The sequence below is a fragment of the Orycteropus afer genome, unplaced genomic scaffold (assembly GCF_000298275.1).
Source record: "Orycteropus afer afer isolate SDZICR_OR568_19922 unplaced genomic scaffold, OryAfe1.0 scaffold00072, whole genome shotgun sequence".
NCBI classification, from domain to species: Eukaryota; Metazoa; Chordata; class Mammalia; order Tubulidentata; family Orycteropodidae; genus Orycteropus; species Orycteropus afer.
In genome coordinates, this window is record NW_006921659.1 from 8,588,917 (window position 1) to 8,604,818 (window position 15,902).

A 15,902-nucleotide genomic window follows, 5' to 3' on the forward strand; every position below is an offset into this window, starting at 1 on the left:
ATGGCAAGTGTGGTCAAATTTTCACATACCTAGAAGTCCAAGGAAATCTGCCATAGGAAGTCCATATTTTTTAGTAATTTTTCAAAAGAATTAATCAGGAAGAGCTTAGCAAGTTCTTTCAGGAATCAATATTAATGCGCCACATTTAGGGTTCTGACAGAAAAATTAAATGTGCCCAGCCCCATATCCCTTCCTCAGAACAGGCCATTTGTGGGAGCATCAAAACAGGGCCAGCCTACATAACCTTTCTCCAATATGAACCTTGGCCAGACTTGATTATTTTCAACTCATACATGTAAGATGAAATTGAGCTATAAAGAGAATTTTAAAACCCTCTGGCATCCGTAACTAAGAATGTATGTACATCAGGACTCCTTGAGATGCATGTGTTTCGTTCCCGTTTTGTTGATGGAAAGAACAGGTTAGTACAGATTGTTGGTTAGATGCGTTGATTAAAGTGCCATAAATGTACACATGTTTAAAACCAGAAGTAGTTCAGAGATTGTTACTCTATGGTATATATGAGAACCTTCAGATCAGAGAGGATGTCACTTGCTTGAGAACTTTGGGCTTTCTGTTTTTGAGTCTGAGCTGAAAATCTTTTGTGTCCTCTGCTTGTGCGAGTGGCTGAGTTCAAGCTTCTTTAGAACCCAGACGTCATCTTCTTTAGGAACTGCAGTGTTTCTGTAACTGAGAATGTATGCACGAAGAGGAATATTGGGGATATTGTCTCTGATGCGAAATGAGTGAAAAGAAGTTCCTTTGTTTTGCTTTTAAAGGGGCTTTTCTGCTTCTTGGTGAGGCTTTGGCAAATAGAACAGGGCCCGAGTGGTTCTCAACTCTCGTTGCCTATTATCTGGGCTTGGTTTAAAAATCCCAAGGCCACGACCTTAACCCATGTCAATTGAACCAGAATGGGTGGTGGGGGTGGAGTGAATCGAATGAGTATCATGCTAGTAATTCTTACACACACCAGGGTGGTGAAGTTCTGCTCCACTGTCTGTCAGAATTGTTGTTCTTGAAACCTTGTTCTTGCTCTGAGGACTAAATTAAGTTGCCTGTTTCTACCCTCTGGGAAGAGGCAGCACTATACAGAGGCATTGCTTCAAAATTTTAAGAGCCGGTTGATTTTGTTAGGGGGGGCTTGTACTGCCCATCAAAGAAAGTGGCCATATATCTCCAGCTTCGTGAGGGACAAGTAATTCTATGACAGGCAGCTTCCTGCTTGTCTGTACACTGCCCACCACATTGCCTGTGTGGCCTTTCATGAGCAAAAGTTTCACTACTGAAATCAGTGGTGACCTTTCTCATTTCTCATACACCCAGAGGAAGAGACGGTTTGCTGTCGAGTAGGTTTATTATCAAGTTTAGTACTTCTGCAGCAGAGGTGAGAACCTGCAGTGCAAGCCTGAACGGGGTGCACTGCTCGGTGCAGCCCAGGAACTCTGCCTTTTCACTGTTTCTGTAAGAAGAAAGGGTGCTTTTGTGAACACTTTCAGTGTGTTTGCAACTCACTGAAAAGGGGCCTTTCTGCTTCTTGGTGAGGCTTTGGCAAATCATCCAATAGACCATACAAAATGTCAAAATATTATGTGTGTCCAGGCAACTGTATTTTCTTCCCACTTTTATTCTAAAGGCATTGGTATCATGGAAAACCAGTAGGAGACTGCAAACTGTAGAGGTCAGTGAAATCTCTACCTCAAGTATTGGCCCATCGCTGGAAAGACTAGAACCTGATGCCCCACACAGCTCTGTGCTGCCTCTTCTTATCTCAAGCACAGTCCAGTGTTTCACACAGGGAGAGCTGAGTAAAATTGTCTGTAGAGGCCTCATGGGAGATTGGAGAGGGATGAGACATCAGGAAAAAGGTCAATAAAAAAGTTGGGGATCAAGGGAGTACCAGTGAGGGAGGAGCTGTGCAATCTTCAGGCAGCCAGTTCTGACTTCCTCTCCCCCCATTCTTGACTCCTCTTTGGTCTGTTTCCTGCCCTTGGCCTGATAATTCTGTGGAGGAAACTCCAATACCCTTGGCAGCTGGGGAAGGTATTCTGATTTAAACCACCTAAGGCTGATCTTGCATTTGAATTATTCTATTGAGGAAAAAGAAAATATAGTCACCAACTCCCACCGTCCCTTTACAGAAATTCACTCCAGTAGTTTGAGCTCATAAATTCTATTTAGGAAATAGTAATTTTATAGTGGAAACCACAATTACATATGTGTATATAATTATGCAAAGATGTGCATGCTGTATTTATATACACATACACATATACATGGCACTCCTTTACATTCATACATATGTATCTCTAAAAATCAGTAAAACCTCATAAACCCAATGTTAAAGATATGTTATTTATACATCTCTGCCAATATTTTGTTCATGTTATATCTTTATTAATTTATTTTTTCAGATAAAGTTTAGATAGTATCTTACATGTTTAGAGAATTTTGTAGAAGAAATAAAAATGATAAAATTTTTCCCATTATTTTCTTTTCTCCTGTAAATTAGGAGATCACTATTATGCCAATTTAATATAAAAATCACCTCAGTATCACTCTTGAAGCAAAGTTTGAGAACTTCTGGTGTGAAGGATAAAGTACCAGAGTATAAGAAAAAAATATATATCATCTCAGTTGACCAGAGTTGGGACTCTGGTCAGCACACTGTCCCTGACAAGCTGGGTGGCTTTGGACAATGTCTCAGTCCCTATTTCTGCATGAAGAGCGATGCTTATACTGCTGGTCCCCACCAACCTGCTGGTGTAGTAAAGATTCAAGCTAACATGTCGGCTGCCTGGGATGTAGATTTAATTATGGAAGAAAACTGTCAAACAAACATTTGATGAGAGTAGAAAGGAAACCAGCCAACAGAAAGACAAACTCTGGTACTGATCAAGAACCAGGCGACTGCTCCAGGACTGATGGTCACTGGAATATCTGAGGAAAATCCATTGTTAGGCTTTTAGGGGAAGATACAGGCTTCGGAGGACCCTATTCATGAAGTAAACAAAACTCAAGTGAAGAGAGAAGGAAGGGCCAGAGCAGAGCAGGAAGTTTTCGTTTCTCTGCCAGCTTTAATTACTTCCTCTACTAAGACTCCAAGAGGAAAGAAGGAAGGTTCCAGCTACCAGGGGAGAGGAGGACCTTGCTGGTCATGAAGGGCAGCGGAGGGTAGCAGAGAAGCATGATGGGAAAGACCTGAAAACAGATGCCATTGAAAGATAAAGGAAGTAAATCTTTCTCTCTGCAGAAAGTATGTGGCAGATTAATTTGCTAGAAGCTTCTCCAAGTATAGTAAGTACCTGACATTAGAATGAGTTGTGACATTTATTAGGCCAAAAGACAATGTTGCTGTGGTGGAAAGAGCTTTTAATAACTATGAAACTAAGGAAAATTAATTAAAACAGCTCAGCTTCAGTTTTCTCATCTGTAAAATGGTGATAATAATAGCTTCCTCACAGTTCTTAAATGAAATTTGAGATAACATATGCAAAGAACCCATTAAGATCCCTGTCACGTGTTGTTGTTGTTATTATGTGCCGTCTAGTCGGACATAGCGACCCCTCCTTGGGTTTCCAAGGTGGTATCACTACCGAAGTAGATTGCCCAACCTTCCTTCTGAGGAGTGGCTGGTGAGTTTGAACCACCAGCCCCTGGTTAACAGTCAAGTGCCTTAGGCACTATGCTACCAGAGCTCCCCCCATCACATAGAGTTCAATAAAGAGTGGAGCCCCTGGGTAGTGCAAGCGGTTAATGCACTCAAGTCCACTCCCAGGTGCCTTGGAAGAAAAACTTGATGATCTACTTCAGAAAAATCAGCCATTGAAGACCCTGTGGAGCACGGTTATACTCTGACGCCCCGAGACAGCCATGAGAGAGAGAATCAACTGTTTTTTGTTTGTTTGTTTTTCAACAAAGGGTAGTTATTATCATCTTGTTTTGAATGAAATGTTAGTTATGGATGCTACTTTTTTGTAGAGAAAGAATCAAGATAGTTCAATCCATTTTTATCTAGGGTTGTAGAGGAGTCTTGGGAATAGACATTAAGGTAAACCACTTATTCTACTTGTGTGTTGTGAAGGTGGTGACTGTGCAGAATGCAACTTGCTTAAGCTTCACATACCAGCAGCAGGGACACTGAAGTGAGACACTGAGGTGGCACACAGCCCTCCCACTACCTCCTGTACATATAGAAAGTGGGGTGCAAGGTCAGGCCCCCAAAGGTGGGCTATGAAAACTTGGCTGCAAAGAAGCAGGTGCAGTTGATATGGGTTTGACCCAAATCCCCACTGGCAATCTGAGAGCTCACAGGAACTAGTTACAAAAAGTAAAATGAAGAACAAGAAAGTGAAAGGAAGAATCCAAAAGAAAGACAGTATTTGTAAGTGGGTGTGGGATAACTAAGGAATATAGAAATATGCTTGTGAGGAAGGGTATGAAAAACAACTTCTGATCTTTCACTCGTTAAATGGTGACTTATGGTTAAAGGGAGCAGGAGTTGAGAATAGAAGTCTATGAAAACATTGGCCTATGACTGATTCTGGAAGGATGCAGGAGTCTGAGTTAGATCATGGATATTGAACGTAGCTACTACTTAATAAGAAATGGGGGTAGCAGTTGCAATAAGACCCAAGGACAGGGGATTGGGTTCTAGTTTACAGTTGATCTTTAACTAGCTCTACAATCCTTACTCACCACCTTTCTGTCAGTTTGTCGTACTGTGTTAGCTTGCATGTTGCTATGATTTAGACGTTATGCCACCACTATTTCAAATACCAGCCAAGTCACGCATCATGGACAGGTTTCAGCAGAGCTTCCAGACTAAGACAGATTTGGAAGAAAGATCTGGTGATCTATTTCCAAAAATTAGCCAATGAAAACCTATGAATCACAACAGAACATTGTCTGACTTGCTTGCTTTGGGCACATCATTTGAAGGGATCAATCATTAGAGCAGGTAAAGTAGAGGGGACTGTAAGGGCCAGGGAGACCCTTGGTGAGATGGTTGTAGTAATAGCTGCAATGATTGGGCTTGAACACTCTGGTGATTATGAGGATGGTGCAGGACCAGGCAATGTTTCGTTCTGTTATACATGAGTTCATCACGAGATGCAATTGACTTGACAACACCTAACAACCATGTGATCCTTACGAGTCATTTCACCTCTCCAGTCTCAGATTCCACAATGAAGGACTTAAATAAGAATATCAATTCTAAACTTTTTAAAGAAATCCATTCCAAACCAAACCAAACCAAACTCACTGCTGTTGAGTCAGATCTGACTCATAGCGACCCCTCCTTGGGTTTCTGAGGAAGTATCACTAAGGAAGTAGATTGCCCAACCTTTCTTCCGAGGAGTGGCTGGTGTGTTTGAACCTCCAGCCTTCTGGTTAGCAGTCAAGTACCTTAGCCAGTACGCCACCAGAGCTTCTAAGAAATCCATACTCTTTTGAAAAATGTAAAAATCCCCTGTGTCTTTCCCCTACTCAGTTTGGATACACGATCCTTTTAAATAACTCCTTGTCCCACTTAAGAAACTACACTAAATCATCATCAGGCTCCTTCCATGCTGATGGTCTAACCAAACCAAACCAAACACACTGCCATGGAGTTGATTCTGACTCACAGTGACCCACTTTGGGTTTCTGAGGCATAAATCTTTATGAAAGTAGATTGCCCAGTCTTCTTTCCACGGGGTGGCTGGTGGGTCAGTTGTCTTATAAAGTAAGAAGGGCAACATGTGTTCCTAGGACAGTAATAAAACAATAGCAGGGCAAAAAGGAAGCAGAGGGGCTCAAAATGAATTTTGATATGGATGCCACCCTAGAATTAGTGGCAAAAGCTCAGGTCTGAGTTGTTGTGGTTCGTTGCTGTGGAGTTAGCTCCAACTCATGGTGACCTTGTGCAAAGAGTGAAATGTTGTCCGGGCCTGTGCCACCTTCACAGTCGTTGGTATGTTTGAGCCCACTGTGGCTATTGTGTCATTCTCTAGGATTGCTTACCTTGTGAGTTGAAGGGGTGCAATTTAGAAAACTTGGGCCAGGAACCTCCACCTTACACAGTGGCTAATTGCACATGGGAGAAATTGAGGAGGTTCCATGTTGCTCTCCAGCTCCAAGAAAGAAAGATCTTGGAAGCTCTTCCTCAAAGTTGTTTCTCATAAGATTTCAAATCAATATTGTTTCCTGACTTTTTAAATGGAAAATCCTGGTCTAGGGGTTTCTTGTAATCAGCCCCTCAGCTCTTTGGTTGGTGGTGCTTCTAGCCTCAGACACTTCCTATTTTAACTTTGAATATTTCTGCCCATTTTCTCCTTCACTGTACATGGGAAGCTCAATAAATCCTCGTGAAATAGGTGGTAAAATGTAGAGGCAATGTTGCCTGATAGTTAAACAATAATAACAAAGATTCTGGAGCTGCACTGCCTTGATTCAAATACAAGCAGACTAGCTGTGTATCCTTGGGGAAAGTTACTTAACCTCTCTGTCCTTCATTTCCTCATCTATAAAATGAGGATTGCTATGAGTGGAAATAGGAGCTCTGGTAGCATAGTGCCTAAGGCACTTGACTGCTAACCAGATGGCTGGTGGTTCAAACCCACCAGCCACTCCTGGGAAGGAAGATGGGGCAATCTACTTCTGTAGTGATACCTCCTTGGAAACCCCAGGAGGGGTTGCTACGAGTCGGGTCCAACTCCAGGGCACAATACAACAACAACAACAACATAAGTGGAAATTTACTTGATGGCATACAACAACAATGAGGCTAATAATCCTCCCAACTTCCCAGGCCAGGAGAGCTAAATGAGTTAATAAATGTGAAGTGATTAGAAGAATGTCTGGTACAGAGCAAGTGCTAGCTAAAATATTAACTATTATTACTTTACAATTTCTCACATTTTTTTCCCTCTATATTTCCTTTCTTAGTATTCCTTTCTTTTCTTTTTTTTTTCTTCAAAAGGGAAAAAGTACATCATACACACACAAGAAAGCAGCTGTGAGGAGTCAGTAGTAACAAACCTGAGGCATTTTCACCCTCCCTCTTTCCTTCTAGGGTGCTCTGCTGGCATAGTGCCTAAGGCATTTGACTGCTAACCAGAAGGCTGGTAGTTCAAACCCACCAGCCACTCCTCAGAAGGAAGATTGAGCAATCTGCTTCTGTAGTAATACTGCCTCAGAAACCCAAGGAGGAGTCACTATGATTCGAATCGACTCAATGGTAATGAGTTTGGTTTGTTTTGGTTTTCTTTCCTCCTACTCCACCCCTAATTTGAAAAAGACTGTTGGTTATTATTTTCTAATCACTCCTATAGATAATTCCATTACTTGTAATTAATTAATTTCCCCCCAAAGATTGGTAGTGAACATAATGAAAACAGAGTTTGGGAGAAGTCTGGGGGAACCCCTTCTCTTCTCACAGGCCCTCTGTTTTCCTCCAGCCCTGCCTTTACTTTAGAACAGAATTTAAAACCCAAAATACTCCCTTCTGAATTTCCAAGTTCAGCTCTAACAAGATTTAGTTTTTTAAGTAATCCTTTAATGTTTGCAAAGGAAAGTTCTGTACAGAGGAGAAGCAGAATAAAGAAAACCAGTTTGCCGTGTTTAAAAAACTTTATCTGTATGGAATTGGAAGATCTGGAGGGGAAAAACTTAAAAGGAGAGTGGAACAAACATTTCTATATTCACAGGGCTTTGTTTTACAATGGAGTATTCTAGATTGGAAAGGGGGTAGGGAGAAAGCAATTCATACTATCTTTAATTGTAATTGTGTTTTACGCAGTATCTATTAATGAAAAAATATGGGGAAAAGCTGAGGTAGTTACAGGACTTAAAGCTCAAGCAAATGAGCTAAAAATATTTTCATGAAGTTTTTTTCTTTTTCTTCTTCTTTCATTTTTTCACATCAAGGGATTTTATTTCCTATCACATAGCAAATGCTTTCTGACTGGCCCCTTTCAATTTTGCAACTTCTCTTAACCTTATGCACTGGGCCTTTAACCCAGGGAAAGTCACCTAACCACATCCCAGAATAGGAAAAATAAAAGACATATTATTGTGTGAGCCACTTTCGTTGAGGCAATGTGTCTGTTGCGATAAATTATTTCATTTATTCATCATGAGCTGGAGACAGTCATGGTACCTTGTTTACAGGAAGTTCTTTCACGTATGGGCTTTACAGCTTAACTGAACTTACACCAAATCATATCACTCAGAGCCCCGCCTATAATTATTTTCTTTCATTCTTACCTGACCAGATGAGGGGGTGGAGGGCGGGGACCCTTTGAGAAGAACATGTTGTTATGGAGAATTTTGGCTAGTTCAAAAACAGGCCGGAGAAATGGCATAAATGTACCTTAACATGCAGGCAACTGTCTTGTGGCTTTTACAACCCCCTGTGGCTCCCTCTGGGATAGTGCTGACCCTGAGTTATTTATCTGTCAGCCTTCTCACTAGATTGTGAGCCTCTTGAAATCCGGGGCCATGTAATTTCACCTTTTCTGTCCTTAATGACTAGAGTAAAGCCTAGCACATTGTTAGAGCTTACTAAATTATTACCTTATTATTCTTTTATATCCTATTTCATTCTGCCAAAGAACTTAAGGGGATCTCTATAGGCATTCTTGATGAATTAACACACGTTTTTGAATCACATGTGCTTTGATACTGAGAAGACTGAAAAAGAATCAGAGCAGGCACACCTTGATGACATGTTAGAGATGATTAACCTCCCAACTGGGGGTGGGGGGTGGGTGGGGAGAGAGTATCTATGGAGTCATAGGGTGATGGCAGCTTCACCAGCCAGGGGTTTGAACCGAGATTCCTTCTCATGCCTATTTGTGTAATTCCCCCTCTGACTTTACATGAACTCAGACAGTTGTCTGGCACCATCCATGCCAGTTACACAACTAAAATGTGTTTTGCTGCAAGCTTCTGATTTCACTAGCCAATAGGTTTTGGTTTCCATAACTTGAAACAAACAACAAACACCCACTCAGCCTCCTGAAGAAAAGGTTCCATGCTCTTGTAGAGTGATAATCTTCCCTGAGTGCCAGCCTGGGGAGCCCCACCATAACGATAAAGAAATGGGAGCCCCGAGGTAGGTAGTCCTGCCCGGGTCAGGCAGTCTTCTGAGAGGGAATTAACACCGTCCACATCTGCTTTACCAGCCGGCAGCTTGGCCTACTTCATTGTTCTTTGGAGAACTCTGCTTTTGAACTGAAGAAGTAGGATCCTCAGTCAGAAACAATAATTCACTATGAATCAATTTATCCCATCACTTTGGCCCACAGGGAGAAGGCTGGGTGAGTTGCCATAGTTCCACGGTGGAGCCTAAGCGTCTTCTACAACAAAGGATGAATTTAAGGGTGACCACAGGAGAACAATACTTCCTTTGTTGTGGAAAACCTCCTCTAATTTTTCTCCTGGTTGTGGTTCTTGCTAAGGTTGTTTGTTCATGCAAATGTTTATAGCCTGCCTTTGCACTTTGTCAGGGGAAACTACTGGCCTTCCATCCTGCCATTTTGCAATACTACTTCTGACTGTATCTTATTGATCCTAATAATAGACATTGTGGCAACCACCTGTATTTAAGTCATTGTCTCATGGGTTTCACTCTAATGCTTTCCTTCCTGGTGTCATAGGGACAGATCTGAATAGGCACACCCCTTCCTAACTACATGCAAATTTGTCATTAACAAAACAAAACAACTTGCTTCTCTATGAAAAGCTCGTGATTGACATTCCATAAAGTATAATGTTGACAGACCTGTTGTTCATCACCCCTAACTGTGAGTCTGGTGGATGTTCAATACACAAATCACCAGACAACCTGAAGGAAAATATTTTCTGTTATTGTTAAACTTATGTATAAAATGGGCAATGAGTTTATACTTACATCACACCAACTGGATCTGGTCACGTGGAAGATAATTGAGAAAATCCAGCCCAACAATTAATTGGTACATGGGATACTTATTTACACAGCTGATACCTGACTTGTAACACACTATATTCTTGAATAATAGAAATGGAATATGGAGAAATCCCCAGTACAATACACCTCCAAGAGCATGCCAGGATACTTGGGATTGGTCACTGTATTTTTCTCATTCTTCATGAGCTTCATGATCCAAGTTACTTAATCCTTCTTGGTCTTAGTTGATTCATCTATAAAATATGTATAATAATAATACATTTATTCACCTCAAGAGAATATGCTTGACTGATGATCTTTTAAGGTTCCTTAATATCTCATTCTGAATCATATTGTTATATCAGCAGTGCAGAATGTCCCTGCAGGTTTTTTTTTTTAATCTTTTTTTAACTGATTAAAATGAAGGGACCTTTCATGGACAGCAAGATTATGTACAGTGGAACATGACAAGCTTCCATCTTTGTTACCTCCATATCCTGCTCTTGTTCAGAAATAGGTCAGTTGACTTTGGTTGCAGTGAGCTCTCATGTCAAGATTATTGGGCTCAAAATTTTGTCTACTATACTAAATCATTAAGGAGCTCTGGTAGCACAGTGCCTAAGGCATCTGATTGCTAACCAGAAGGTTGGTGGTTCAAACCCACCAGTCACTCTGTGGAAGCAAGACTGGGCAATCTACTTCCATAAAGATTTACCACCTCAGAAAACCAATAGGGTTGCTATGAATCAGACTCAATTCGACAGCAGTGGGTTTGTTTTTTTGGTTTGGTACTAAGTTATTTGGGCATAGCCAATTCAGAGTGACCTTATCATGGTCCAGGAGTCTCTAGGTGGTGTAAACAATTAATATGCTTGGCTGCTAACTGAAAGGTGGGAGGCGAGTCTATACAGAGGCACCTCAGAAGAAAGTCCTGGTAATCTACTTCCGAAGTATCAGTCATTGAAAATCTGTGGAACACAGTTCTACATGACACATGTGGAGTCACCATGAATTGAATCAATCTGATGGCAACTGGTTGTTATTTGTTATCATGGTCCAAACTGTTTGTGCTGGTTAATGAAAGGGACAGAATCCTCTTTGTGCTGGGTATATAAGCAGAGATTTTAAACCACATTGTCTACCCTCTTTGTACCAGTGTAGGATTAAATGATGACAATTGTAAATTTCACCTCAGCAGGGTAAGTGATTTAAAGAGTTTTTAGAGATGAAACTTGGAAAACAAAAAGGACACGAAGAAAGGACTGTTGCAGATATATTTTAATGATCATCTGCAAATGGTTACTATGTAATATGTGTCGTGTTGTTAATAAATTGAATTACCCAACAGTCTTCCTTGCTAGATGTGCTGTGTTTCCTGCATGTACATCTGTTTTTATCACAGCTTGGCACTGTTTTTAAAACATATGGGTCCTGATAAAGGGGATTTGAATATAAAAGAATGCCACATAAGGTAAAACAAAAACTTTCTTCCCTCTTTAATGCTTCCCTCTCCACTTTTCCTAGCTCCCCAGACTGGAAGAAGGGACTTCATTCTAAGTCCCCAAATTCCATGCTCCCTAATTAGAATATCCCCACTCCCTTTTGCTTATCTAAGTTTTATCTGTCCATTGAAGCTTAAGTTTATGTCTCATCTCCTCTAATTATACAGTTTTTCCAAACTTTATCACAACCCAATTCTCTCTTACACACCCAAACTTTGTATATTTTATTTAACAAATACTTATAACACCTAGTTGATCCAAGTGCTATTTTAAGTACTTTACAAATATTAACCCAGTAAATCCTCATAATCCTACAAGGTAGATACTATTATTATCCTCAATTTACAGATGAAGAAACTAAGGAGTTGAAAGTTTGTTAGTTCCCCAGAGTCAGTGCTAGTAAATGGCAGAACCCATTTTGAACTCAGGCATGGATTGTACTCTGATTCTTTTTTGTGTTATTCTATTATTTTCATCTCTATTTATTCTATTCTATTATTTCCTCTCTCACCCTCTTCCCCCTTCTTCTATGTAAATGCTGGTCAGGATCCACTTGTTATTATTGTTGTTAGATGCTGTCAAATTAGCTCTAACTCATGGAGATCTCATGTACATACAACAGAATGAAATGTTGCCTGGTTTTGCACCATCTTCATGATCATTGACATGTTCAAGTTCATTGTGCTCTGGTGGTGTAATGGTTAAGGTTTTGGGCTACTAATCCAAAGGTCAGTGGTTTGAACCCACCAGCTACTTCATGGACGAAAGATGGGACAGACTGCTTCTGTAAAGATTTACAGTCTTGGGAACCTAATGAGGGTCTCTATGAATTGGAATTGACTCAATGGCAATGAGTTTGTTTTTTGTTATTATGTAGTAACTTCTGACCTACGAGGCTTATCTTTTAGCACTGTATCAGACAGTATTTTGTTGTAATCCATAGGATTTTCATTGGCTGTTTTTCAGAAATATATTCAGGCCTCAAAATGATTTATAAAGAACTATTTTCTTTTTGTTATCAGAGGCTGGAGTTTTCTGAGCCAGATGGAATATATATCATATATTACACAATATCACATATTCCCTATTTTTCTTATACAAATTTGGACATATGGTTGAACATGGACTTCTTCCCCCTGGAATATCAAGTCATTCATATAAAATATTACTACAATGATAAGAATTAAATTATTTAATCAATATTTTTTATTGCAAAAAATAAAATGAACTGAAATTACATTTTCCCAAAAGAAGTCATGAATTTTGTCTCCCTGACTAGACAGTAACCACTCAAAAACAGGGACTTTGTCTTGCACTTCTTTATAACATTCAGTGTTTACTGTGCTACAATTAGACTCAATTAGAATTGGAAGACATATTTAAGATAAGTTTATCTTCTGAAATAGATGCTGATAAAAATCAGTATGTAAGGGATGCAATCAACCAAGTGAGCTGGTGTTTATAAATGTGTTGTTGATGATTATGACCTATCTGCTGAAGAACCCCATCATGGAGACTAGAACATTTAACCAACTCAAGTGACTAGCTTATTTGTTATATAAAATAAAACTGGAATTTACAAGTGATACAAAAATGGGAGCTGGAGTCTACTTAATAGTATGATGACAAATATGAGGTCAGCAATGATGCTTTGTAGGACTGATTTGAGGGAAATGAAGAGTGAAAATGTTACTGCAATGATACACTGCATGTATCAGTTATGTGTTCCTTTTTATTGCTGAGTAGTATTAAACATTTTACTTGGATCTACAATCAGTGATCATGGAAGCAGCAATCAAGAAATCAAACAACATATTGGACTGGGCAGATCTGCTACAAAAGACCTCTTCTTCAAAGTGATAAAAAACAAAGATGTCACTTTAAGGACTCAGGTGAACCTGGCTCAAGCTGTGGTATTTTCAATTACCTCATATGCATGTGAAATCTGGGCAACAAAGAAGGAAGACCAAAGAAGAATTGATGTCTTTGTGTTCTGCTGTTGGTGAAGAATATTGAATGTACCAAGGAATGCCAGAAGGACAAACAAATCTGTCTTGGAAGAAGTACGGTCAGAGTGCTCCTTAGAAGAAAGGATGATGAGACTTTGTCTCATGTACTTTGGATGTTATCAGAAGGGACCAGTCTTTGGAGAAGGACATCATGCTTAGTAAAGTAGAGAATTAGCAAAAAAGAGGAAGATCCTCAATAAGATGTCTTGACACAGTGGGCTCAAGCATAGTAATGATTGTGAGGATGGAGCTGTATTGGGCAGTGTTTTATTCTGTTGTGCATGGGATTGTTATGCCTTGGAACCAACCAGATGGCACCTAACAACAATGATTCTACTGCATGGATCTAATAGAACTTGTTTATCCAGATACAAGTTGAAGAGCACTGAGTTGTTTCCAGTATTTTATTTTATTTTATTTTTTGCAGTTTTTTTTTCCCTTCCTCTCTCACCCCTGGTAACCAACAAAGAAAGTTTCCTTCCATATATAAACCTTTCCTTGACTTTTTACAATAATGAACTAATACATTTGTCCTTCTATGATTGACTTAATTCACTCAGCATAATTTCCTCCAAGTTCATCCATTGATGATCAGTGTTTTGCAGATTCTATATTATTCTTTTGTTGTGTAGTATTCCATTGTGTGTATGTGCCATAGCTTGGTTATCCTTCTTCTGTTGACGGGCATCTAGGTTGTTTCCATCTTTTTGCTATTGTAAATAGTGCTGTGATGAACATAGGCGTGCATATGTCTGTTCTTGTTCTGGCTCTCACTTCTTTAGGATATATACCTAGTAGTGGGGTTGCTGGGAACTCTGGTGGCATAGTGCCTGAGGCACTTGACTGCTAACCAGAAGGCTGATGGTTCAAATCCCTCAGCTACTCCTTGGAAGGAAGATTGGGGAATCTACTTCCACAGTGATACCACCTCGGAAACCCAAGGAGGGGTTGCTGTGAGGTGGGTCTGACTTGATGGCATATAACAACAACAACAACAGTGGGATTGCTAGATCAAATGGTATTTCTAATTTCAACTTTTTAAGGAATCGCTGTACTGCTTTCCACAGTAGTTGTATCATTTTACAGCTTCACCAGCACTGTATGAGAGTCCCAATATTTCCACATCCTCACCAGCATTTGTTGTATTCTGTCTTGTTGAACTTTGCTCTTGGTGCTGGGGCCAGGTGGTATCTCATTGCTGTTTTGACTTGCATCTCTCTAATGGCTAATGATTCTGAATATTTCTTCACGTGTTTGTTGGCCATCTGAATATCCTGTTTGGTGAATTATCTGTTCATGTCTTCTGCCCACTTTTAAATTAGATTGTTTGTCTTTTTATTGTTGAGGTGTTGGAATTTTCTATAAATTTTAGAGATAAGTCCCTTGTCATTGCCAAATATTTCTTTCCCAATCTGTAGGTTCTCTTTTTACTCTTTTGGAGAAGTCTTTGGTAGCACATAAAAATTTAATTTTTTAGAAGATTCCATTCATCTAGTTTATCTTCTGCTGTTTGTGCATTTTGGGTTATGCTTGACAGTCTACTTATACCATAAATGAGGGTCCCTAAATTTGCCCCAGGAGCTCGGTAGCATAGTGCCTAAGGCACTTGACTGCTAACCAGAAGGCTGGCAGTTCAAACACACCAGCCACTCTTCAGAAGGAAGGTTGGGCAATCTACTTCTGTAGTGATACTGCCTCGGCAACCCAAGGAGGGGTCGCTATGAGTTGGGGCCGACTCAATGGCACATAACAACAACAACAAATTTTCCCCTAGTTTTTCCTTGAAGAACTCTGTAGTTTTAGGTTTCATATTTAAGTCTGATCCATATGGAGTTAGTTTTTGTGTATGGTGCAAGGTACAGATCTTGTTTCATTTTTCTGCAAATGGATATCCAGTTTTGCCAGCACCATTTATTAAGCAGATATTCTTTTCTCCATTTAATGGATTTTGGTCCTTTGTCAAAGATGAGCTGACCATTGGTCAATGGATCTATTTCTGGGTTCTCAATTCTGTTCCACTGGTCTATGTGTCTGTCCTTATACCAATACCAGGCAGTTTTGAATACTGTGGCTGTATAGCAGGCTTTGAGATCTGGCAGTGTGAGACCTCCAACTTTGTTCTTCTTCTATGGTGCTTTGCTTATCCAAGGTCTCTTTCCTTTCCATATAAAATTAGTGATTGGTTTTTCCATATCCTTAAAAAATGTTGATGGGATCTAGATTGGGATTGATTTGAATGTATAGATTGCTTTGGGAAGAATTGACATTTTCACAATGTTCAATCTCTCTATCCATAAGCGTGGTATGTTCTTCCATTTATGTAGATCTCTTATGGTTTCTTGAAGTAGTCTTTTATAGTTTTCTTTGTATAGGTCTTTTGTGTCCCTGGTAAGATTGATTCCCAAGGTTTTTTTTTTTTTTTTTTTTTTGGTAACTATTGTAAATGATGGAGCTCTGGTAGCATAGTGGCTAAAG